General features: G+C 41.5%; 1 long non-coding RNA gene across 2 annotated transcripts; it reads right to left on the reverse strand.

The window, feature by feature from the left end:
• Positions 1 to 1,088: 1,088 nt before the first annotated feature.
• LOC310758309 lies at positions 1,089 to 25,357 on the reverse strand. 2 transcript variants are annotated; one of them, XR_014545697.1, is made up of 3 exons: positions 24,944 to 25,357; positions 4,858 to 4,971; positions 1,089 to 1,138 (listed from the first exon to the last, which is right to left on the reverse strand). It is a non-coding gene; the product is annotated as an uncharacterized lncRNA (long non-coding RNA). The 2 variants fall into 2 exon arrangements; XR_014545698.1 differs by having other exon boundaries at positions 1,099 to 1,138; positions 25,130 to 25,357.
• Positions 25,358 to 25,487: the final 130 nt, after the last annotated feature.

Consider the following 25,487-nt stretch of genomic DNA (forward strand, 5'->3'; position numbering starts at 1 on the left):
AAAGTTAGAGTTGTTTGTTTAGTCCTTCCTCTTCTCCTTGCGCCACTCATTCCAAAGTTATCTGTAATCCAAGGTCAATCCAAGTTGTTCCCATGAGAAAGCAGAGTCCCAGATGCAATAGTCAAACAGAGGCCGGGAAAGGGAAAGTAAAACAAAGTCACTGCTGTAAGTCCAAAATCCTCTAGAGGGAGCTTAATACGTCTTCAGGGAAAAGATCAAATCCAAGTTAAACTTATAAATTTAAATCCATGTCTATCGCCTCCACAGTGTATTATTTTTAGCAGAGTAAAACTTAAAGCAAAACAGTGTTTCTTACAGTGCCTTGACTGCAACAGTTTCAAAATATCCAGTTCCAACTCAGAATGTTTCAAAATCTGAATTCAATGTATCCAAAGTTGCAAACTGGTGCTCATCCAGGCAGCTCCAGCACCAGAGATTCTTATTTATTTTATAATCCACTGGTGCCACAGAAGAAGGATATCAGTGCACCCCGAATATAACCAGCAAAAGTCAATAGCTCAAAGTCTTTCACTCAGAAAACTGCTTTAACAGGGTGCCAGCATTTAGTTAACGCATAACTTTTTGTCTCCACTCCTCCTGCTCTTTGCTTAAAGTTCAGTATAGCGGGAGATGGGCTTCCTGCTTATCCTCACTCCGTTTTCAGCCAGATTTCAACTTTTTTAAAAAAGTTTTAAAAGTTTCATAAAGTTCTCAAAAAGTTTCAGAAAGTTGACAAAAGTTTCAGAAAGTTTTCAATGTCCAAATTTACTCACGGGTTGTAGTTTCCAAAGTTCAGAAAAGTTGCAGGAAGAAAGGACAGCGCTGACCGGCAACAGCAATGCGGCTTCACTTCGCTGTTTGCGCAACGACCCACAGCGCCGCTACCCCCTCCGCGATCCGGAGCCCCTTACGGGGTCCCTTCAACGTTTTGGGGGCTGCTTCTGGCGCCCGCCGGGTCCCGAGACCACAGGCTTCTGCCACCTGTGGTTTTCCTGAATGGGTCTCCGCTTCGCCGTAGCGGACGACCCGTTTACAGCGGAGCTCCCTTCTCCTTACTCGGAGAAGGCAGCCATTACCGGTCGCGCCGCCTCCGGAAGTCTCTCCTTTATCAGGGAAGCCTTGAGCGGCTGCAGTTAACCTAGACAGAAATGGGACAGAAAGTAATATACAGTTATACACTGATGAAGACCACAGTTCAGACCTAGCAAGTGGGAAAGTCAGCTAGCTTATAAACAACTGTAGGATTAGCTTTTTCCATGTCACTGTAAATTCAGCTTAGGTTTTAAGTTCAAGTAAGCGTATGGAGTTTCAAGAACAGAGGCAAAGAGTGGTGATGTGTGAAGGCATTTCTAACAAAAGTTAACAAGTAATTTCATCCATCTACAGTTGAACGGAAAAGTGAAAATGCTAATATTCTAACAAAAATATGTATTGCTATATCCAAACATGGGAAAGTTGCCAATATAATTCCAATTTTTAAAAGGCAATCCTGGAAGTAGCAGGCCTTCTGTTCCATGTAAATTGGTGGGAAACATTATTTAAGATAAATTAATAAACATTTAGAAGAACAAGTATTGCTGAAGAAGAGCCAGCATGGCTTCTACACGTGAATGCTCTATCTGTATAACCTTTTGAGAGAGTCTTCATAAGCATGTCCTAGGGGTGAGTCTGTAGACACTGCCTACTTAGACTTTCACAAAGCTTTCAGTGAAGATCCTCCCCAAAAGTATCTGGGTCATGTCCCATCATCTCTGGCCCCTGGCCATGGGCTAACGGGAGCTGGAACCCAACGGCATCCACTGACACACATATTTGACAAGCTCAATATAAGATGACAGTCTATTAAGGATCAATAATGAATTTAAGAATAAATGGACAGAAGAAAATAGAGTAAGACTAAATGGACTGTTCTCACAATTATATAAAAAGTGGAGTCCCCAAAGATCTGTAATGACTCGTCTGCTTTTTAACTTGTTCAAAAATGACCTAGAGTTATGGGTGAACAGTGTGGAGGCCAAGTTTGCTGATAACATCAAATTATTCCGGTTACTAAAAACAAAAAGGCATCATGAATAACTCCAAAACATTCCCTCCAAACTGAGTTAAAAAACAAATGTGTGTTAATGTGAATAAAAATGGTGTACACTGGGGCAAAAAATCCAAACTTCACATTGATACTGATGGATTCTAAGCTAGCACTAGCTATACAGGAAGGATATAATTCTGATGGATAGCTCAATGAAAATGGTGACCCAGTATGCAACAGTAAAAGGTATTTAAAACCCCAGCCAATCTCATAATGCCCATTTGGAATGCCAGTTAGAATTCTAGCCTCTGCATCTGAAAAGGAGTATTGTAGAACTGGGGAGAGTGCAGAAAAAGGGAAATCAAAATGATCAGGAGATTTATATGGCAAGGTTACAGTGTTTGGGTCTTTTAATTTTAGGGGGGGGGACAAGTTTGGAACGACATGCTAGAGATTTATAAAATTGTGCATGATATAGAGAAAGTACATAGAAGTGTTTCTGCCTCTCGTAATACTAGAACCTGGTGTGATCCAATGAAACTGAATGGTAGGATAGACAGACAACAGGAAAAAGCCAAGTACTTCACAAAGCATATACAGAATTCACTTTTACAAAGTGTGGTGGTGGCCACCAACCCAGAAATATTTAAAAGATTAGACAATTCCTAGAGAATAAGGCTATCATTGCTACTAGTAATGTTCTATCTCCAGGATCAGGGGAAACATGCCTCTTAATAGCCTCTAGGAAACAACCAGAAGGTTGGTGGTTCGAGCCCACCCAAGGACAACAGTGGGCAGGATTCCTGCATTGCAGAAGGGTGGACTAGATGACTCTTGGGGGTCCCTTCCAACTCTACCATTCTATGAATAGGGCGGAGCTACTGCGCTCATGTCTTGCTTATTTGCTTCCCACAGGCAGCTGATTGGCTGCTGTGGGGAAACAGGATGCAGGACTAGATCCAAGTTTGGTTTGATCCAGCAGGGCTCTTTTGTTCTTAATGTTTCTAGGGAGCAGGGAAAGACAAGAGGCTTTTATCACTAATTGTTAGAGCTAACTGTTTAAGTGCGGTTGCTTAAGGTATTGCAACATGTAAAAAGCTTGTTCAAGCAAAGTGTTGGTTTTTAAAACATCTTCCTTATATAGCTATAGCCCCCACACAGCCACCGTTCATTGTTCACTGAGGCAAAAAACGTGATACCATACATTTCAAATGCATGTTAGTAATTGTCTAGGAATTTCCATGACATAATTGGAAATTGGGACAAAGGATACTTGCCAAGCATTTTAATTATGAAAAGTTAATACAGGGGATATGTCACTAAATACTCATGGTTTTATGGATGTTAGGAGTGAAGTAGCCTCAGCTCAAGGAATGTGGAGAGATGCAGCACAGTGGTTTTGAATGACGTACAGAAATTTGCTTAGTGCACATTTTTCCTCTATGGAGGCATGTTTCTCCTCATAGTTTGCAAAGGCCTTTAGTAGGACACCCTAAGTAGAAGTGGCAAGACAAGCTCTAGATTTTAGGCAATAACTACCCTGACAGGGAGAATATAGGCATGTCCTTCTGCCAAGCTTTTATGAAGTAATAAGGGTGCAAGTCCCTCTGAGATGCATGTTCATCATGTCTTGATTGGGTTAGCACAAAATCCACCCGTATGTTCAAGCCATCACACACACTTCTCAGTAATCTTAAAATACAACCTGTAAAAGCTGCCTGTATTAACCACGAATTGCAATTGAGGGGGTGTAGATGAGGTTCTGCTTAAGACGCCCTACAGATTTCATGGGAAAGGCAGAATTTGAACCTGAGTTTGCTTCACAATCTCTTAGGTCAGTCATATTAGGAAAATAAAGCCTGGGGGGGGGGGTTCATGGGACTGCAACATGCAGGGAGAGGAAGTTTATTTGTTCCCTCCCTAGCTGTAGTCCTAAAAAATAAAAATTCCAATGCTTTACAGTTAGCCCTTGAAAAGAGTTCCCATTGCACTAATGAGAACTTTTTCCCTAAGGCTAACTGCGGCCTGGAGGGGGGGATTTTTGTCAGTACTGTGTCTGGGAAGGTTTAAAACTCCTATGTGCCATGTAGCCATGATTAAAATGCTCACCTGCATCTAGAAGGGGTTCTCCCCCCTCCCCATTTTAAACCCTGCTGTGTATGCTAACCACACAATGTGTTACTTTGCCTCTGGCTTCTGTGTTATAGTGAGGCAAGGAATGCGTTTGGTTTTTTACAAGGTCTCTGCATCCCCATAATCAGCTGACTAAACAGGGATGCTATGAAAGAGGAGTGCAGCAATAATCATACTACAGGTCTTAAGAGCTGCAGGTACCAGAATAACTGCATTCAACCAAGCCCTGAACTTTTCACCCCGTAAACTCTGTGGCAGACACTGTCACTCAAGTCAATCTCTTATACACAGTAATTGAACTGTTAAATTATTACATAGTCATGTCTAGATGGCTGTTGCCCATTACAAATTAATCATGTCTGGTGTAGAAGATGGGATCCGGCTAGGTTTACATGATTAATTTATCATACATTTATATTCTTATGGCCATATCCAGCACTCTTAATTCCAATTTGCTAGTTGTAGCCATTTCTCTGATTATTTAAACACAACCGCACAAAATGCCTATTAGCCTACAGTTTTAATTTGCTATCCATCCTTTTCTTCCTACCATGGCTTTCATTCTCAAAGCCTTTTAGTTTCAGTTAGCATCTCAATATCTCAACTGTGGTGACATGTCATCGCTTCAAGATGTGAGTTTGAGAGAAAAGTTCTGAGCTTTAAAAGCAGTTCCTACAGAAATACCATTTAATTCTTACCTGTTTCTAGCTGAGACAGGAAGGTAAAAGTTAACAGCCAAAACACATCAGTTTGTGAAATCTTGGTTTTTATGGGACGAAATGCTGCCATTCTTTTTTTCCTCATCTGATTTTCTGAAAAGTGACAAATTAAGATAGTTACACAATGATGCACCATCACTCAGGTCATAGTGACTTAGTTGCTCTTCCAAGCAGAATGTGCTTAGCACATCTTTGTACACAAGATAAAGTAGATTCGGGGAGGGGAGGCTGGCTTTATACATGCCTCTAATGTATAATAGTCATTATTTCTTTTCCCAACCCCGCCATTGTGGTATTTTGCCATGCATGGAGTTGCATGTGTGAAGCGCTACCATATTAATATGTTTCTGTATTCCATCTCTGCATAAAACTGTAAAGCATATTTGGCGTTATTCTGAAGGTGGCTGCTTTGCCTGTGTGTAGAGCTCTCCTGGGAAAGCTTCCTTGATTGACCAACATTTCGGTTTCCCATGTTGGAAAGCCTACCCATGAATAAGGCAGCCAGACTAAGGCTGGTTGGGAAATGTGTGTCAGGTATTATTCACCATCAAGGAGGCCAGACTTATCTTGTTCTTGGTCCCTTGGCCCTTTGAAACTGGATGCCTGGAGAGGTTTTTATGTGTGTCACATGAAACATGAAATCTAGGCTGGTGAAGAAAAATATTGTTTAAATGCTTAATGAAAACAAAACTTAAGTCAGAACCAAAGATATATTAAAAAGTATATTTTCACATTACTTTTTCTTTAATGAACATGCATGCTTCATTTTGTACTAATGGCAAAGCTCCAAGTAACAGACATGTCCAGAAAGAAATATGTTGTTTTTTAAGTACTTAAATGAATGGGACATTTATTTTGTTTCTCTTTCTAAATCTTCTTAATTTATGTTCGTCTTCTGAAAGAGAAAACAAACAGCCTGATCTGGATTTCTGAACTGAATAAATTGAAAGAGACAAAATCCTTGGGTTGTTAGCTTATGCTTTTATCATAAATTATATTAACTAGATTTATATTCCAGTCCTCCAGGGTTTAAAATAATTGTCATGTTATGGTAGCAGTCAAGGACATGAACATCGTGATGGCAATAGTCAAAACTTATTTCTTTAATCAGTATTATATAAATAAATGAGATTTTCCCCTATTTGTTTTCGTTAGTTGCAGCATTTTAGTTTTCCGCATTCTCCAGAATTAACAAATCCTTAAATGTTATGCTGGTTCCCAAGAAAAATATAGATTTGTACATCTCTCAATAATTAGTTATGAATTAAAACAAAGCATGTCACAAAGCATTCATTGTTATGTGAAGAGGTACTTTCCCTTGTCTGGGACATTATGATCCTCCATCTGGCCCTGAACTTCATCACCTCATAAAGATCTGCTCTTATTTATCAATATGTGCACAAAATATTAATTTCACTTGGAAAGTCTATTTTTTTAATTCTCCTAAAAGAAAAGCAATGATGTCTATGATTAGATGTCCCAACCCAGCTAGGGGCGCCACACACACACACACACACACACACACACACACACACACTGCATCTTACCCCAATCCAACCCAACAGTCAGGGATTCACATTCTTAGCTGGTTTTTTGTTATTTTAAAATCCCCCTTTTGCTCCTGATGAACTGTTTAGGTAGGTAAGCAAAAGTTAGATACAATCTTCAACTCTTTCCATTACAAGCAGCTGATTAGGGCAGTCTCAGTTTCTGTTACCTGGCCACTATGAGCACACTTTCTGAGCTACTGGGTATAGAGCCAGGGTGCGGTGCAGCCCAACAGAACGCCAAACAACCCCTAAGATTTCTCAGTGCACAATGAAAGGAATGAATGCATCCACAGCTAAGGTTCAAGATGACTCTCAAGGCAACACTGGCAGTAAGCTAAGCCAATCAGACACAACCTTTGGTATTGCAGGGCCAATGAAACCAGCAACAGGGCATGTTGAGAAGGCTTGCTGCTCTGGTATTCTCATTGACCCCACAACCCTAAAGCTGGTACCTGAATGGTAGAATTCACTGCTAGTTTCGCCCTGGCTCTAGCAATATTTAAAATTAAAATGCTAGGCAGCTGAAGCCTCAATGGAGCTTGCTAGGAGAGCACTTTGCAGAGAGTGTGGGCCAGCAGACTTGCCAACTTGCCTGCCTGCAAGACAGAGGGAAGGGGTCAGAGAGAGAAGTGTGGTTGCTGTCACTCTTCATTAGCTTTGAGGTAACACTTGCAACATTAAAATGTTAGCTTGGACATTCCATAGGGTGCCAATCTATCCTGTATGTAACATCTACATGAAACCGCTGAGCAGGGTCATCCAAAGTTTTAAAGTACAGTGGTACCTCGGGTTACATACGCTTCAGGTTACATATGCTTCAGGTTACAGACTCCGCTAACCCAGAAATAGTACCTCGGGTTAAGAACTTTGCTTCAGGATGAGAACAGAAATTGCACAGCAGCGGCGCGGCGACAGCAGGAGGCCCCCATGAGCTAAAGTGGTGCTTCAGGTTAAGAACAGTTTCAGGTTAAGAACGGACCTCCGGAACGAATTAAGTACTTAACTCAAGGTACCATTGTATGTTGTCAGAAATATGCTGATGACACGCAGCTCTACTTCTCCTTTACATCTTCCGGTGTGGCAGTAGATGTGCTGGACCTTTGTTTTGCCTCGGAAATCGACTGGATGAGAGCCAACAAACTGAAGCTCCATCCAGATAAGACTGAGGCACTGTTAGTGGGTGGTTCCCTAGACCAGATGGATGGGAGGTTGCCTGTTCTTGATGGGGTTACACTCCCTCTGAAGGAGCAGGTACGCAGCTTGGGGGTACTTTGGGTCCGTTGCTATCATTTGAGGCAGTGGTGCAGAGTGCCTTCTATCAGCTTTGGCTTGTGGCCCAGCTGCACCACATCTGGGCAGGGATAGTCTAATTTCTGTCGTCTATGCTCTGACAACCTCTGAGTTAGATTACTGCAACACGTTATATGTGGGGCTGCCTCTGAAGACAGTTCAGAAACTTCACGTTGTACAGAATTCAGCAGTCAAGTTGCTCACTTGGGCAAGATGGTTTGAGCATATAATGCCAACCCTGGTCCAACTGCACTGGCTACCAACCTGGTTTTGACCTATAAAGCCTTAATCGGCTCAGGATTGCACCTCAAGGACCACTTCTCCCCATATGAACAGACCCAGACCCTGCAATCATTATCTGAGGCCCATCTTTGTGTGCCGCCCCCATGGGAGAGGTAAATGGTGGCAACACAAGAAACAGGGCTTTTTGCAGTGGTATTTTGTATTTTTATATTGTGAACCACCCTGTGATCTTTGGATGAAGGGCAGTATACAAATATAATAACAACAGCCACAACAACAACACCTCTTTCTCCAGGGTAGAGTCTATCTTTGAAGAATTGATATTGCTATCTTTGTAAGATGGAAGGCACAACTCAACTGTTCACTTTTCTCAGGGGTGAGACACCTGTGGCTCTCCAGATGTTGGTTGGACTCCCAAAGCTCTTCAACCCAGCCAAAATGAGCAATGGTCAGGCAACTTCGGGAGAAGAATATATTTTCCATACCTGCTCCCAGAGAGAGGGGTTCACCAATGAGTTTCAGCTTAGCTTCCCCTTCAAAACAGATGCATTTCCCAAAGGTTTTATGATGTGCTGAATTCTAGAACCACTTCTAAAAATGGCTAAAGGGAGCTCTTCTCCACAAACAGAGTATGTCTCTGTCTTGAGTTGCCGCTGCTGCAGCAGCTCTCCCTCACAGGGATTTATTTGCTACATTAAAGAAAACAGGTACATCCAAATCTCAAAGCAATGGTGAGGAGAAGGTGCGCTTGGCCTGGCAGGCTCATCAAGCAGTGATGTGGTCACCTCATGTTTTTAGGAGCTAGTAGGCAGGCTTCTGGGACAAGCTTGCTAGGGAAAGAGAAAATGAGATAGGAAAACTGAGGGCATGAGGGCATTGTGGAAAAAGTGGTGCATTAGTGGCAAGGAAATAAAGCATGGGTGAGAAGTTGGGTAAGCACTGGGAAGTGGGTGGTCACCTTGACCAGCCCCCCTCAAACCTGACAATACCTCTTGCTCAAATGGGTTTGCCTTATGTTATGAAGAGCTGCTGTTTGAGAAAGACAAGCCAAAGTCTTTAGGGCATTAATTAAATTGCTCTTTTGTATTGGCTGAAGCAGCCTGAAGAGCTTGCCATGAGCTTAGGAAAGAGGGAGAAGAAGAAAAAGCTTGCTTAAATCTACTACAAGTTTGAAAGGACACAGGATTGTTCCACACACACACACAATACACCTTCTGCCTCTCATATCACTCCCTCAATTAGGTTGTGAAGCCTCTCTTCATTTTAAAACATCCTTCACGTATCTTATATTAAAATAGGTTATTTCTTGAATTAATTAAAGGGGAGAAGCGGGTGAATTTATAAAGAACAGAGCACATTTAAGTGGCCAACTACGTCCAAGCACCTTTTATCCTTACAGTAAAGCAATTAATCACCATAAACTCATTTTGTCTAAAAGCAGTAGCAATAGATTGTTCCATTTAAATCATTTTATTGTCCAGTCTGATGTCAGATCACCTAAATAGACATGCTTATAAATTCCTTGTATGGGAACACTGTATGTTTTGAAGGTTAGTTAGGATGGGAATGTTTTGTGCCAGCTGCTGGCAAGAGCTACATGCTTTAATTTCTGCAAAAATTATACTTCCAAGGTTTATCAAGATGGGTGGCGCACATATAAGAGTCTGAATGGGCAAAGTCACAACCTAAGACCTGGAACGAGATGCACTCAAGATATGTCTTTAATAATAATAATAACAAAACTCTCTGTTTCAATCTAAGAGCAAAAATCCACTCCTCTCTGTTTCTGCTCAAGCCTACTGAATGAGCAGCTAATGGGGAACCAAAGCAACATTTGGTGAGATCATGACAAAGTTTAAAGGTTTGAAGCAGAAGAAAAGCAGTTTCAAATTATACTTACATACTGACAAAGACTAGATCTCATCTGAGTCGTTTTAACACATTAGGTACTGGGGAACCTGTGGCTCTTCACATGTTGTTAGACTCCAACTACTATCAGTCCTGGCCAATGTAGCCCATGGTTAGGAATGATGGGAGTTGTAGTCCAACAACATCTGAAGGGCTACAGATCCCAATACCCCAAGCAGCACCAAAGACAGATGAGACAAAGAGGGTTAATGCTCTAGAGTTCAGTCACACCCGGTGGCACTTTTGGATGGCCTCAAGATGTGCCTGCAAAAAACAAAGAAATCTTCACTCTTGACTAATGTTCTACTGGGCTACTTAATAGTATTGCTGAGGTTATCAGTAAACTTTTATTCTGTGATCCTAAAAAAACAACTAAGCCTTTACAATGAGAATTTTTTTTGGAGGGAGGGGTCGTTCCTAGACATATCATTCAGACCAAACCACCTCCCATCATAGAGTAACTGCAATAAATCAATTTTTAGAGAAAGTTGCAGCAGTCCTGTACTGTTTGAAATATTGTTCTTTCTTCTATTTTGATTAACAATTGCATCTGCAAGCTTTTGTTCTTGATGGTGACAAAAAGTGACAGGCTTCACATGAAGCCCCATCACTATTTACTACAGCAGTAGAAATCTGGCAAATTATTTTAAAGCAAATAAACACAGCTGTAGGAAACATTTCCCTAGTTTCTTCTACATTCTACAAGCTGGAACTATTTTTTATTCACTCCCCCTCTCCGAATCTCATTTTAAACATTTTTCTGTCAAATGCACTGAAGTTCAGCCAGGGAAAAACATAAAACTAGTCTGGAGAAAAATTGTATAAATTTGCATCTGCAGAGAAAGACTGCAGACAAGCTGGAATGGATTCAGGAGAGTGTCACAAGAGGAACAGGTCTCCAAGGCAAGTTGTGTCAAGACAAGCTGAAGGAACTGGGTCTGTTTACCCTGGAGAAAAGAAGATTAAAGGAGGCATATGCTGGCAGTTTTCACAGATCTAAAAGGATCTCAAAAAAGAAGAGAGAAGGAAGTGGTACAAATTGCTAATTGGAGCCACTCAGGATAGGACAAAAAGCAAAAAACCTACAAATATTAAACTACAGGAAGATAGGTTAATCATCAAGAGAAAAACATTGTTTCTGTAAGCAGTTCAGCAAAGGAGTCGACTGCTTAAGCAAATCATGGGGTCACCTTTCCTAGAGATTTCAGTGAAAAAGCTGAACTGGCAACTATTGGTGATGTTCAGACGTATTAGGTGGAATTCAATGAACAAACATTCCCATCTGTCCAGCTTGCCAGAGAGAACGATTCCCCCCTCCATTCATTTGCTTGTTCTGGGGTTCTCCCGATCCCAGCAAGCCAATTTCAGGGGTGCACAGGGAGGAAAGCTGCATTGCACAAGCAGAAATCCTTCCCCAGTTATTCCACTGACAGAATCTGGCCCAGAACATTGGTGGTGATGTTCTCATGGTCTACTATCGAAGTCACTCATGCAGAGTTATTCAGATGTTCCCCATTTTGAAATTTGCAGGTGTTAAGAATTCCCAAAGTACAGTTCTGTCACATTGCCTCTTATGGGTCATTCTCCTTACTATTCAGTTTCTCTTTATAGGTGGATTTTTTCTGAAAGGCAGGGCAGTAAATAATCTAAATAAACATATGTAACTCACGGAGACCAGGTTGGCCCAGTAGACTGGGTCTCTGGAAAAAAAATGTATTCCAGGTCTACTTGGTTCCCAAGTGGGTAGACCTGCTGCCCACCTATGGGTGGACATGGCATCCAGATAATGTCTTTCCATCCTTCCTTCCTTCCTCTGGCTCCTTTTACCTCCTCCAGCCCTTAATTAATAGCATTGCTGCTACATCTTCACAGCCTCCTGACTGCGCTTTCTAGGTTAACAACACTGAACTACACTTTGGGATTGTCATACACTACCTTCCCCCTTCCTTCAGAAAAAAAAAGTTTAACAATACCTGGTTACTTTGAAGGACTCGTGTAAGTACCTACAGAGTCTCAGCCACATTCCTGCAATATGGGTAAAATGGTGGACTTTACCTGCACTGGTGTTTTTTAAATGTAATTTTTAGAATGTTTGCAAAATCAGAAGGAAACCACACACAGAGAGAGAATATGTTAGAAAGATAACAATGCATTGAATGGAAAAAGCGGACAGAGAAAAGTTTTTCTCCCTGTCTCATAATACTAGAACTAGATGGAGAGACTCCCCTAAGAAAAAGGGTTGCAACATTTAGGACTTTTAAGTTTAGAAAAAAGGTGACTAATAGGCAACATGACAGAAGTTTCAGGACAGATAAAAAGCAAGTACTTGTCCATGCAGCACACAGTTAAACTAAGGAACTCTCTCGCACAAGAGGCCACCAACTTAGATGACTTTAAAAGACGATTGTACAAATTCACGAAGGAGAAAGCTATCAATGGCTGCTAGTCATGATGGCTATTCTCTGCCTCCACAACCGAAGGCAGTAATGCGTCTGAATACCAGCTGCTGGAGACCACTAGAGGGGAGAGTACTCTTTGGCTTGAATCCTGTTTGAGGGTTTCCCACAGACATCTAGTTGGCCACTCTGAGAACAGATGCTGGACTATAAGGGCCATTGGCCTGATCCAGCAGGCTCTTATGTTCCTACATTCTTATCTGCTTTCCTAAATGCCAGTCACTGCTATGACTTCACTAGCTAGAAGACACTGAAATATGGGTACAGCCTTGTTCTCACTAGGTAAGGACACCACTGTTCTGCTGGGAGATGTACCGGTAACTAAAAGTCTTCCTCCCAAGATCAGGTAGAGAGTAGAAGTGTTTGAAATTTGAAGCTGGCTGGCAAGAAGCAGCCTCGAGGTGTAGTTATATTTTGGGGACTGTTAATGCCGGCATTCTTTCCACTTCCTCTACCAATAAATGGTGTGTTGTTGTTGGTGGTGGTGGTGGTGTGTAACAAAATATTACAAGAATCTAGTAGTTTCTCCTCAGAAAGGTAAATATGATAAAACTTTCTCTGGAGATTAGAACTGTTCTGGAAAGCATCCTTAATTTTTTAGCAACTTTCTGATGAATAGTTTTTTTAAGAAGAGCTTCTGAAAAGTAGTAGAGTTTTAGATGAAGTCATGGCAATATAGATTTTTTTTCAAGGGCATATACTTTACTAATCTATTTCTCCACATTAAGTGGGAGGGGAGGGAAACACTGCAATATTAGCTGAGGGAGAAATAACATTAGCTTTATTTAAAGTTCAATCTAATTTTACCTCATTTTGTTCTCAAACCCATGAAGATTACAGATGTTTGGAATTCACTCACGCCCAAAGAAATTATGCAATCTATTTGTGTAAGTATCTAAGGATTAATATTTGTAGGCACTGATCCTTTTTGCGTGAGTCAAGCTAGTACAGTCAAGAGAATTCGCCAATCTCTTTTTATTTGCTGGTGAAATGTAAGTATAATTAAAGACGGAAGGTTCCAGAAGGTGGACATCTTGTTCAAACAACTTTCAAACACCCTACCACAGCTTAGAAGTTTTGATAATACTCAGCACAGTTTTTTGACATTGTATTAACTGCCAAGCAGCCAGGCATTGCAAGAGCAAGCCCACTCCAAATTCATTTCCTTTGCTTGTTATTGCCCTTCCCAGGGAGAGGCAGAAAAGACAAAAGGTACCTTCATGATGCAAGAAAACTAGACTGAAGAAAATACAGCCTTCCATGGGAGTCAAATAATAGTAATGTTCTTGTGATACGACTCTGGCCCCCTCCTCTGCTGCTTCTTTGGTTGCTTCTCAGTGAGCATCAAAGAAAAGAAGAGGGATGCCAAGCAAACTCCCCAGGAGGACTTCTTCATAGGTCTTCCCTCTTGACCAGGCTACAATGAAGGCCCTGAGGGCTATCTTCAAGTACTACTTGGTAAAGGAACAGAAGACGGTGGGCAAATGAGTATCATACTTGTGATGCAGAAAACATCTACAGCATAAAAAGCTGGCACAAGACAAGTGGGGAGAGTTCCATGGCCATGGAACCACGTTACAGTACTTCTCCCTTGTGCCTCACACCTGACTGACCTGGTGGGTGAGCAAACCAGGAGAACCTTCAAAACAGATCTTAAGAGTGCAGGAAATAGGGGTACAGATAGTCCAGTAAAAAAAGCTTGAACTCAACCCATTTGGGTTTTACAAGTTCAAAACCAGCACTTTGAACTAGTTCTGGAAACACACCAATAACCAGTGCAGCTGTTATAATAAAGGTGTTGCATATGTTAACCACCTCACCTCCAACAGAACTCTGGCAGTTGCGTTCTGTACAGAACTTTAGTATAACAACATCTGGAGGGCCACAGACTCCCCATTTCTGGTTAAGCCATCTTGCCTTGGGTTTACTATCATATTTCTGTGAAGAGGATGATCACTGTGCGTTGGTCTTAACACAATCCCTGGCCAGAACCTTGGAACTGACATAAACAGTGTTAGAAATGGAGATATGAAAGCTAGGAGCTAAATGACACCTTAAACCTAGGTTATGGGAGCAACAATGGAATGTCTAGGCGTGCTTTTTTTTATATATAACTCTTCTCCAGTCTTCAGAGAGTAGCTGAAAGTGGGGAGGCAGAAAAAGGTCCTCCTTTCCTTCTGCTCTGCAGTTTTAATCTGAAATCTTAGGCGCAGTACTGCTTCCAGAGCTCAGATACTGCTCGCACTAATGAAATTCTCTGTCACAATATGCGCTTAGAACAATGGCAGTTTCGAACACTGGCCACAAACCTCAGGGGTGACATTTTTAATGCTGTGCACCTTTGGATGTAGAAAAGACCTTGAAAATAGAAAGGTCTTTTCTACACAGAAAAGACCTTGAAAATAGTTCTTCTATGATACCTGCAGAGTAGTAAACCATGTCCCCACATTTCAAACACTTGTCATTAAATTTTCTTTCTGTATGCAAAAAATGTACACAAAGTGTCTGGAGCAAAAATGACCTCAAGAACTATATTGATTTTGCCATTAGGTTACAGATAATTTTCACATAGTGGAGTAACAAACAAAAAGATTCCAAAATTAAAAGGTGATGTGTTTCCATGGGAGATAGTTGTTAGAGATTTGCTTCTTGATACAGGACCAATCTGGGATGTACTGAACTGGAAAAACTCTATCTCACCTTCTCTCACCTCACACACTTAGGATGTTGTAACCTAGATTTGCATTTTTGTGTGTGAGAGAGAAAGAGAGAGAGAGAGAGAAAGAACAGTTGAGATAGGGACAGAATTCTGGGTTCTGTACATGCAGGAAAGTGTCTTCACAGAAAGCTTTCTGTCTCTAGAGATCTACTGTGTTGAATCAGATCTCTCTTAATATCTGATGTGACTGTCCATTGGAGTGTTTTAAGCTCTGCATTCACTTACGCTCAACCTGTACATTGGTAAATAAATTCAAGTTTTACAAAAGGCCATAAACTGCCAGTGATCTCTTTCCCAATGAAACCAAACCAGGGCAAGTACTCTACTCATGTAACTTCTCACCAGGAAGAGGAGCAAACCTAACGGTATGAAGTGAGCCATATGGTAGCTCACTGGGAGTGCACACAAGAAGATCACTGGTGACTCAGAATTAAAGACATATCTAGTCCATAACCCCCTTTCCCACAATGGCCAACCTGAGGCCTATGCTAAGACCACAAACAGGACTTCAGCATGACAGCCTTCTCCCACTGTTGTACCTCAGTGATTGATATCAGAGACACGGTGTCTCTGGTCTTGGAAGTAGCATTTGGCCATCGCTGGAAGCTTCATCCTCCATGAAGTTGAACTTGAAGAAATTCCACACATTCCTGTTGGAGTTTTTCCGTTCATTCCTCTTTGCTGCCTTCAACAAGGAGGAATTAATGATACAGAAATGTTATGTGCTTTGGAATGTGGAGCCAATCCAGTTTTATGAATTTGTGCTAGTGAAATGGATTGTGAAAGCTATTTATTTAGGAAGAGAGCCCTTGCCCCTCTGTCAAGAGTCCAAGCCCTTGGCAGGATCATTTCCTGGAGATGAAATGGCTCCTTTCCAGATTGTGCCTTGGCAGAGATTTGGGCTGTGCTTGGCCCTATGAGATTCCTCCTTACAGGGCATTATTTAATCAGTGAGTATAATGATAATGTAATTATTGTACTTAATGCCTCATATTTTATACTGATCATTTTCACAGATCATTGATAACAGTTTTATAGAGCTTTACATATTTGTTTTTACAAGCTGTTACACAAAATAGGCCTCTGGAATTACAGACCTTTGGATAAACACCCAAAGAATTCTGTAATAGACATTGGTTTTGATCTAGGGATCCTCACATTCAGTAGCATGGAATCTGAATTTCAAGCATACGGGATTTTCGGTAGTTAGAAGGAAGGTTCAAACAATTATGTACTCTTGCACATGAGCAGCTGTGCTCATTATCATGCACTGTGGATGCCCAGGACGGAGGTGAGAAATGTTACTTTAGTGGTCACCAATCTTTGGAATTTTGAAAGCACCACTCACTCTGATTGCTTCGCTCCCTCTCGCTACTTTTTCAACAACCTGGTGCCCTCCAGTTATTGTTGAACTACAACCAGCCAGCCATGCTTCTGAGAGTTGTACTACAACAGCATGTGTAGGGCATTCCAGGTTGGCAAAGGTTGGCTTAGCATGATGTCTGGATTAGCACTTGTGGCTTGTTTCTCTCTAAAGCACAACGTAAAGCCAATAAACAAATGTACTACAGTCGGGTTGGGTTAAGGCAACCTCAAATTGCCCCAGGTTGAATTGGGTTGACCAGAACTGAGCTGGGACTGTCAAAAGATGAGTGATCTGCATGGACCTCCTTCTAACCCCCTAACCAGATTTAATTATGGTTTAAAACCTAGGGTTGGGGACACAAACACAGGCAAACTGCATGATTCATATTTGCATTTTACATGTAACTTAAGCACACAATCCTAATAATGTTTATTCAGAAGTAAGCCTTAATTACTCCCTTGTAAGGGTGAGAGAAAACTGAAGATGGATAAATGACCATATCCAGAGCCCCTTCAGGACCGCCACAATAGGATGGATTGGATGGTAGTAGAGAATTTTCCCTTTTCTCTTCCTGGGATAAAACTATGTTGCTTCCGTTGATTCCAATACATATGTCATTTAGAGGCTTGGTGTGTGTCCCCCCTCGCTCCCAATTTTCAGGAGAATATGGGAGGAATACTATGGTTCCATCCTGGTACACTGAATCAATGCCCTGTTTAAAACTGGTTCAGAAGATTGTAAATGCAGATGGCAGGGCAAGGAAAGCTACAGCAGTGATGTCATGATTTATGGCAATCATTTCAACAATTTCAGATAGCAATAAAGCAGAAATAGTATATATGCAATGAATAAATATACAGCCTTTTTGATAGCAGATCTTAGCTTTCAGTGCAGCAAGGGAACACACACTTTGGAATACTGGAACACTCTGTTGTTAAAGTAAACAAGGGACACATTTAGAACTAAGTTCATTTGTCAAGTTGACAGGGCTTGGAAGCTCCCTGCATGCAAAATGAAGGAGCATCTGGCTATCAAGAATATTTAAGTTCTTGCCTAGTTATCTCTCTTATTCTTTCATCTCCTAAAATGAGTGAAAGATGTTAAGAAGCATCACTGCATAAAACATAAACAGGTCCTCCAAACTCTGTTGAGGAGTCCACAGTTTTAGATGCAAGATGATGAAAATCAAACACCCTAATGCAGAAGATTAGGTTTGGTACCAGCGATGGGCAAAGTCCTCAAAGCTTACCCTCGTTCCAAGGAAACGAAATGCTGGGTAAGCGCCTGGAACCCCTGGAATCTCACACTGCTTAGTGATTGGGGTGCAACAATATTATAATTTCCTGTGGCATCAGTTTCTTACTCCCTGAACTGCCATGATAGCTAGTTGGAGAAGAAAACCAGAGTTGTTCTTAATTATAATTGCATTTATTGTTAAATCACTTTGGGAGATTTCCTAGGAAGCAATTAATAAATGGAAATAAATACATGAATAAATCTGCAGGTGCTTTGACCACCTGATGTCAAGCCTTGGGGGTTTGTAATGGTTAAGTCAGGAAATGAGCCATCTTTCTACTTTCTGCCTCAGGTAGCAGGCTAGCCATCTCCTCTATATATACTTTGTGGGTCTCCTCCAATTTGCAGTTTCAGTAGTAGCCCCTATACTGATAGCCTCCTGCAGATTTAGCTGATCATTGAACTCTGAGGTGTCTCCCCTTTGCTTTTGTCTTTTTTATTTTTTTTATTTTACTAAACCTAATGAGGTATTGACAAGTTAAGTGTCTCTGAAGAACTGACATAGATCTTCTTCCTGGTTCTATGACCTGCAACCTAAGATACATATGAGCTACTTAGATGTATTGTTACTACAGTGGTACCTCGGGTTAAATACTTAATTCGTTCCGGAGGTCCGTTCTTAACTTGAAACTGTTCTTAACCTGAGGTACCACTTTAGCTAATGGGGCCTCCCACTGCCGCCACGCTGCCAGAGCACAATTTCTGTCCTGAAGCAAAGTTCTTAACCTGAAGCACTATTTCTGGGTTAGCGGAGTCTGTAACCTGAAGCGTCTGTTACCTGAAGCGTATGTAACCCGAGGTACCACTGTATTGGTCAACTATTCTTTGAAAAAATACTGTATTAGTTACATTGATTTAAAATAGTTGTGCTGTGCATGTATCACCATCTTTACTCCAAAACAAGTCCCCCTCTTCAGTAATACCTCTGTCCATAATAAGTGGGTTTGGAATCACAGGCTTAGTTCTGTTTAGAAATAGAATGATGCTGCTATTAGGCGCACAGTTGCAGACAAAATAAAGTAGTGTGGCTTAGTACAGAAGTAGCTAGGGCGTGATGTGCTTAAGTTTCACAGAAGTCAAACCTAAGTATTATGGAGAAAGATTTGGATGGGACCTAGGGATGGGATCTATTTGGCAATTTTGGTTTCTCACTTTTCCCCATCTTCAGTTCAGTTCCCCACATTTCCACATCAGTTTGTGAATTCTTTTTAAATAAATTTCTCATGAAAATTCATCTGTATTTTAGTGCAAATTTCTCCTAATACACACAATTTGTATGCAATTTTTGCCAACGTACCAATTTTTGAAAAACATATATAATGCAAATTTTGTGTGTGTGTGTGTGTGTGTATGCTAATATCTGCAACTTTTATGTACCCCAGTATACACATTTTTGTACACATTACTTGACTGCAGAACTACGTTTCAAAATTCAGAGAAGTGTAAATTTCAAAGGATGACTGGCTGTGTTTTGGTTTGTTTATTGATTTGGAAAGTGTACATTTGGTAGGTTCACCTTTAAATGTAAACTGAATTTAATTTCTTCCCCCATTCCTGGCAGCACCTCTTTTCTACCACATCAGAGCGATACAGCTCTAGATGCCACTGTTTTCCATTTAAAGTGAGAAATTGTTTTCACAGCAAGAAACACACACTCTCTTCTCATTTCCATTGCTTAGTATTTTCACAAGTAATATATTAACAACCTGCAAATGAGATTTAAATAGAAATGACCCTTATTTTGTTTCAGAAACGAACAAATGGTGTTAGAGTACAATCTGTCCACATCACAGATAGCAGAAAGTCATGACCTTTGCCTCCCTGTAAGATTCTGTTCAAATGTGGAAGCATGTTAAAAAATCACTGCATTCTAAAATTGGCTATTATACATTTTTAAAAAGAAATAATAGTGCACAATTTGTCCAAGAATGCAGTACACGACTGCGTCTTGGACAAAACACCAATAGCAATTAACATTAATAAAGAGTCATAGAGCTCAATATTAAAACAGCAAGCGATCCCAGCCAAGTTGTAATCATGTCTAATAGCAGAAAGGACATTCAGCTCTCCTTGTTTACCAAAGACCTTGACAACCTTTATGAAGGACTGTCTTGGAAAAGAGACGGTGACCTCCTTTGTGTTCAAGATTTTTTCTTTCCCCGCCCCCAATGAATATATGGCTCATTAGTCAATGTTATAAGACAGCCAACCTTGAGATGCACTCATTTAATATGGAGTCAAAACTGTCAACAGAAGGAGGCCCTTGACATCTTCCTGCCCTCCTTTGGTCCATCAAAAAGGGGAAATAAAGATTTAGATTGATTGATGGGGTTGGCTGAATGTCAATAAAGCTGGCTTCCTGCCAGTAATTATAATTTGTAGCCCTCATTCCTCAAATAACTTGTGTTTCAGACAAGAAGTTGGCAGGAGACACAGGTCCTGATCCAAGGAGAACAAACCATATACACTAAAGCAGGCTTTCTTTGTCTATAGCTTGAAATCCAAGGTTGGGTCTTCACAAAACAGAAAAAGGTCACATTGCCAGGCGTGCTTTTGCATGAAATCTCTGGATTGCCAGAGAATGACAATCCATCAAGGACTTGCTCTTCAGCCAAAAGTTTTGAAATTCTCTGTGAAAGAGCTGCTAAATAACTAAAGACTGAAGATAAATAACAAGTGGTTCTGCCTCAGCCATCTTCATGGTTTTAAGACAAATTTCATAATCCTAAAGGAAATAATCGATGTACCAATTTGAGCTGTCTTGTGCTTGTGCTTATGTAGCCAAAACCGGAGCACTGATGCACAAAAGTACAGAAGACTCAAGGTAATGCTGAGGTACACACAAGTACAGGGGTGAAAATGTACAGTGCAAGGGTGAAAATGAAAATGGGAACTCCAAAATAATTCCATGCATAACTCCAAGGCATGAATGCTGAGAGATTGGAGAGTGAGGGAATGACAACTGAGTGGGAAAGGGAAATAGAATAAAGAGGCTGGATAGATGATCAATACACCCACACACCCTGGCAATCAGAGATAACAACTCATTCTCAGCCACCTGTAATGTCTTTTTAAAGCAGTCAGCAAGCCTTCTGTTATAGTATTCCATAGGCTCCAAATCAATGCAGAGTACTATCAATAACTGCACTTAAACCACAAATCAGCAATCCTGGATCACATCTTTGCAAATTGGTTATCACCTGTGTTTATCTGAGGGAGACAGTTACCTTCAAGCATATTATGACTGGCAGACCTTACTATATCAAACAAAACATCACTTGCAGGTCCTGCAATGTAATTTACATTGCTGAGTGAAAATGTCTATGATGACATGTTCAGTATGTGTGTAAAACAACAACTGATCTACACACATATTTTAGGAAGCACAAGTCTACAGTCTTAATGAAAAATTGGAACAATCAGTTGCAAAGCAGTTCAATTCAGATGACCACCACTGAGCTGTCTCTGCAACAGAGACGCCACCTGATTCAAAACCACTGGAAGTAAGAGAAAACTTGTGGAGACCTAGACTTGATACCTTACTACCATATGGCCTAAACCCTGGGGATAGAACCAAAGATGCCCATGTCCATGTATTTTAATTTATAAATCATGTATTTTAATTTATAAATCATTTAATTAAATTTATAAATCATTTAATTAAATTTATAAATCATTTCCTTTGAAGCATCTCAAAGTGATGGCCCAATGCATTAAAACATATAGAACAGAACATACAGAAAAAACAATTACAAGAATAAAAGTTTAAAAATACATATTTTTTTTAAAGTTCAAATACAATACAAGAATCTGTATCAGTACAATACAGATACAGTAAAAATCTCCACTTGTAAGGCTTATTGAAAGAGGAAAGTCTTCAACAGGCACATACATATGTAAGCTATCAAGGGGCTCCAGTGGATGTAAGGGGAGTACTAAAACATGGAACCAGCACTGAGTATAGGTTAGGGATCTTTTAAAAGTACATTGAACGGTAAGTACTCTTGATTGTACTTGAATGACTACCTATTTTGATTTTAAAATTATCCCTTAAATTAGAATCTTCTTATTCCCTTCTCTTTAGGAAAGCCAGAGGCCACACTATTATTTTTATAGAGCAGGAAACCCATACATGCTCCAATGAAATAGTATTCATTTGGGCATTTCATTTAATTGTAAATGGTTTAATTAGAATATTCCATTACTTATCTTACTATTATTCATGCGGACTGATTCCCTATTATGCTGTTTATACAAGCCTTATAAGCTACGTTTTGCACAGTCACTATGTTGTGATTGGATGATATGCTTGTGACACATAGTCCAAAAAGTTATTTTCCATATAAATCCTACAATAGTTGGATTATCACCACCTACTTCCAAAGGGGTTGTCTGTTCAGCAGCAGAAGAAAAATTCTAGAGATGCTTGTGAAATACATTCACTGGTGTGGCAGTATGGTGTTAATGACTGGATACTATGAACTGCTTAGAAAACAGAAATGCAGGACTGGTCCCAATGGTATTTCAATGGTTCAGCAGAGTATTTTGATGTTGCTGTACCAGTATCAGACACCAGATGGGACCTCTGCCACATTAAATGAGTCAAAAGGCAGGTGGCAGAGGAGTAGTGGCACACAGGTGGGGTGGAGCTGCCCTTCCAATACTTCCCCCATTGCTGCTTAGCAGGACAGGGCTGAATGGTAGTAAAGTTGGGGCTATGACAGTACACCAGTGAGAACACCAAATTGGCGGTGATCCTACTGATGCAATCACATGATCATGATCTCACCACTGCCCTGTTATTTATTATTATTTAAATTTATATACCGCTCTATACCCTCAAGGGACGCAGGTGGCGCTGTGGGTAAAACCTCAGCGCCTAGGACTTGCCGATTGTATGGTCAGCGGTTCAAATCCCCGCGGCGGGGTGAGCTCCCGTCGTTCGGTCCCAGCTCCTGCCCACCTAGCAGTTCGAAAGCACTCTTAAGTGCAAGTAGATAAATAGGTACCGCTTTATAGCGGGAAGGTAAACGGTGTTTCCGTGTGCTGCGCTGGTGCAGGCTCGCCAGAGCAGCTTCGTCACGCTGGCCACGTGACCCGGAAGTGTCTCCGGACAGCACTGGCCCCCGGCCTCTTAAGCGAGATGGGCGCGCAACCCCAGAGTCGGTCACGACTGGCCCGTACGGGCAGGGGTACCTTTACCTTTACCTATACCCTCAGGTCTCAGAGCGGTTCAACCGTTCCAACCATGTTCAAGTAAACAGCTGTCGCACCACTGTCAGGAGGTTGGCTATGCCTCACCACACACACACACACACACACACACACACACACACAGATACTGGAGTGGGGACACCACACTTATGGAAAAGCTCTTGAAACAACTGTGACAATTGTTTGGTGCAACTCTCACTGTGATAATTAGGGTACAACATCAAAACATGTCACGGTGCCATTAATACGCCATCCTATTTTCTCAACACCAGAATAAGGTTTATCTCCAGGTATAGTGTAAATGGCTCTGAAATCTTAGGACAGGCTGAAAAATGATTTGAGAAACAGAACGTGTTCGTCAGTACCAACTTTTCCCATGAGCAGCAGCAGAACTGCTGTGATGTGCACTTTTATTTCCCCATGTCTTTTGGATTTTTGTTTCAATTGTCTCGGGTTGCTTATTTACTTATTTAATGAATTATTTGTTTTAGCTTGCTATTGTTATATATATATATATATTTGTATGAAAGCCACTCTAATAATACCTGTTTAAGTATAATATCTTAATTAATTAAACTTTCTAGTCCTTGTGGCTGCAATAAGGAGTTTGGGTGGTAGAAGAGGAAATGCAGGAAAACCCTAGAACTGGAAACAAGACAATATAATCTGGTTGAGTTTCAGTAAGGTATTTACATGCATTGCTCTCCTAAGCCTTGTCCACATGAATGTTCTTGGCTGTCACACCCTGCTCCTCTACTGTCCACTCTGCTCTGTTCTGTGGCTTTGATGTGTCTCCAATGAAAATAAGGGAACTGCACAGGGCTGACCCAATCATGAGAGGTAATGAGACCACTTAGATGGCTGGTGGGAGATGGCTGGAGGGGGGTGTGGCAAATTGGCAAACGCCTTGGCCCTTCACACACATCACTATCGGCCACCAATGCTGCTGATGCTGCCAGTGCCATCACCCACCGACTTGGTGAGGCAAGTGCCCTTTCCACCTCTTCCTTGCTGCTTCACTCTAAGGAGGGACTCACCCACCCTTCCTCAGAGCAAAGCAATAAAGAGGCGGTGGAGGGAGTAGTGGATAAACCATTGGTGCCACTGTTAACGTGGTGGTGGCCAAAAAAAAAATAAAGTCAACGAGAAGGAATGAGTGGGCAGGGGAGAAGATGGCAGTGGTGCCACAAGGAGAACTGGAGAGAAGCAGAGCCACTAACCACCCCCAGCCACACAACTGCTTGCACTGCCCCAGTGACAATCTGGGAGAGCAATGGGCTTTCTATTCCGTGGCTCTGGAGCTGCTACCAAAAAGAAAAGCAGCAACCTAACAGAATTACACACTTAAGTTCACTGATTGCAAAAAGGATAGGCATATTTTGATTGGATTGTGGACAGTGTGTATGAGAGGTGTGTGCTTCAACACCAGGCAATGATGTCCTGCCACCCTCTTCCTCTTTGCAAAGTGTCAATCCTTAGGAAGGGAAAGTACAGTGGTACCTCTGGTTATGAACTTAATTCATTCTGAAGGTCTGTTCTTAACCTGAAACCGTTCTTAACCTGAGGTACCACTTTAGCTAATGGGGCCTCCCGCTGCCACCGCACAATTTCTGTTCTTATCCTGGGGTAAAGTTCTTAACCCGAGGTACTACTTCCGGGTTAGCAGAGTCTGTAACCTTAAGTGTTTGTGACCCAAGGTGTTTGTAACTCCAAGAGCAAAACACTTGCCTCACCTGAACATATATTATTTAAATACACACATACACACTACTTTTTAATAAAAAAAGTGGGGGAAAGAATCCTCACAAAGCAGCAAATAAGAACCCATATCAATCACACCCTTCAGACCAAGGCTGGTCCAATAAATATTGTTGTCTAAGGCAAAGGACAAAATGGTGCCTCCCACTCTCTTTCCCCATATAGAAGCCAACTGGAGTAGCAGTTTAATTTTAATTTAGCACTGGGGAGGGGACACTTTATCCTGCCTTGAAGGAAGGCAGTCTGACTTAAAGAAGGAACCCACCTGCAGCTTAGTGCTCCAAATGCCTGCCTGCTGCTCCTCATCCCTCAGCACCTCCTGCCGGAGAAGCCACTTTGCTCAGGCCAATGGTAGGGCCGACTCTGCCTATGTCCTCTTTGGTCCCCTCTACACTGGTAGGCAGACACAGATATTATTGCAGATAGGGCTTTCTTTTCAGTGGGAACTCACGAGAACTCAATTCCAGGACCTCTCAGGTGGGAGCCATTGCCATTCTAAGAGCGCAGGTGTTCATGGTGAGTTCTGGCACCTCCTTTTCTAGGAAAAAAACCAGGCACTGACTGCAGACACCTTGAACTCATACGCCTTTTAGTGAGAAAAACTAAGGCAAGCACCTACAACTCGTGATGCCCCTATGGAGAAAGCCTCGCTTGCAGGGCTTCCTATACAATAAGCGGGTTTAGGGCTCTGGTCGCGCCGACCATTTCCCGCCGGCGCCAGCCGCACGAACCTCAAGCGCTGCTTCGAGTTGCCGCGCCAACATCCCTCGCGCGCGTCTACCCGCTGCTTGAGAGTCGCCCCGCGCAAC

Source organism: Podarcis filfolensis (genome assembly GCF_964270895.1).
Source record: "Podarcis filfolensis genome assembly, chromosome: 3".
NCBI classification, from domain to species: Eukaryota; Metazoa; Chordata; class Lepidosauria; order Squamata; family Lacertidae; genus Podarcis; species Podarcis filfolensis.